Source organism: Olea europaea, unplaced genomic scaffold (assembly GCF_002742605.1).
Source record: "Olea europaea var. sylvestris unplaced genomic scaffold, O_europaea_v1 scaffold22900, whole genome shotgun sequence".
Classification (NCBI taxonomy): domain Eukaryota; kingdom Viridiplantae; phylum Streptophyta; class Magnoliopsida; order Lamiales; family Oleaceae; genus Olea; species Olea europaea.
In genome coordinates this window covers 1-1,729 of record NW_019240980.1, presented here as the reverse complement: position 1 = coordinate 1,729, position 1,729 = coordinate 1, and the positions used below count along the sequence as shown (strand labels likewise).

The 1,729-nt window shown below is 36.1% G+C and overlaps 1 long non-coding RNA gene across 1 annotated transcript; it reads right to left on the bottom strand.

Annotated features, from left to right (window-relative positions):
• Positions 1–186: 186 nt before the first annotated feature.
• LOC111381345 lies at positions 187–1,654 on the bottom strand. Its single transcript, XR_002700307.1, has 4 exons — positions 1,567–1,654; positions 923–1,021; positions 788–847; positions 187–455 (listed from the first exon to the last, which is right to left on the bottom strand). It is a non-coding gene; the product is annotated as an uncharacterized LOC111381345 (long non-coding RNA).
• Between the last annotated feature and the right edge of the window lie 75 nt (positions 1,655–1,729).

The following is a 1,729-nucleotide window of genomic DNA, read 5'->3' as shown; positions in this document are numbered from 1 at the left end:
TGCCATTCAGAGTTTACGTAGACTATTCCAGTGCAACATTAGTATAAAGTTTCAAACCCATTCATTGAGAGATGTCAATAGAATGACAACTAATTTATCAATCCTTATATTAAACCTAAGGTAGTAGCAAGGTGAAGTAAACAATATTACTATGGAAAAGACGGGCGTTAAATATATAGCAACAGAAGGTTTCCAAAGAAGTACCTGCAGCTGCTGCAGCACGTGGCCATATGGTTTGTTCAATGTCAGACGCGTCAATATGTTCACCCCACATGCATACCTCGCCCCCAAGGATTAATGCTTGTTTCTTGGGATCAGTGATATTAGTGAGAGGCTCATTTAGATAGAAATTTTGCCAAGTCGTATCCAAATGATCCAAATACCATGCGTCTTGATTGCTTACAATGCAACGCAACCCGGCTGCAACCACTTTCTGAGCAACACCACTCCCGAGCCTGCAAGGACATCACAAGAAAACTATTAATTTTATCTCATTTCACTTTGGGGGAATTGAGACCACCTAATGGCTTGGAAACTGAGGCCGGGTTGAACAACAAATCCATCAACTAAAATAATGCACAACAGATCAGTTAAATCCAAGCCAAGGATACAATACAAAGGAGCAGAAAAAACGAATCTCCATGCTGCCTATAAGAGGGGCACTTTTCTTGACATATCATTCACCACATAGTACACATCTTTAAGCATTTGTTAGTATATGAGAAATAATAGCATGGTACATGAAATTTTATGCTATTAATATGGCTATCAGACTCAATAGACATACCAGTTGTGGACCACAGTTTTCCGGCTCAACTTATTGCCAAAGTCGTTGAAAGTCTCTTCCCTGTAATTTATACATTTTATTAGTCGGATGAATTAGGACATAAACGAATGGCTAACTCACACCACGCATTTGTACCAGTTAATGATTTCGTATCCATGGGACAAAGCTATCTTCTGTGCTCGCAACACAAAATACTGATATGCCCCTGAACTGTTCAAGTGGTGTTTCTGTAACCTGTAAACATATCTAGGTTTGCATATAAGTAAAGAAACAAATTATAACTAAGAGAAATGAAACTACAGAGATTTAAAAAATTTCAGGAAAGCAATACAGTACTGCTCGAATACTAATCAGATTAGACAGATTGCTGATATCAAAAGCTGGAACAAGTGAGTTTGCACAACAGCCTTTCTAGACTTAAGAGCAGATTTGAGTGAATATACAGGCATGAACAAATTGCATAATTCAATGTATGTTTCATCTACTTTGCAAAAACGTGAAACAAATGTAAAGCATATGGAAATGTCCAAAGATCTAGTCTACAGTTTATTACTTAGTAAATACAGCCATTCACATAACATCTTATAAAATATGCTAAATAGGTGAAAACTAAAAATATATATAGATAAAAACACTACATACTGCTCGGGATATGGTCGTATCTCTGCAAAAACTAGCAAGTTCTGACTCAAAAATCAACTCAGATAAAGAAAATTTACAGTATATGTGATATTCTTGGAACGAGAGTTGAGAAATTAACTAAATCTTAATATTTTTACCATTTGCTGACATGAGGAGTCAACTCCCAGCAAGCTGCAATCAAGGTTCAGTTGTGCACATCAGTACAACATCACCCGTATACTAATAATCATCTAAAGTAAAATGAATGTTCTCATAAGCAAAATAAATGCATAAGCATGTGATCTTTGACCAGATTAAATA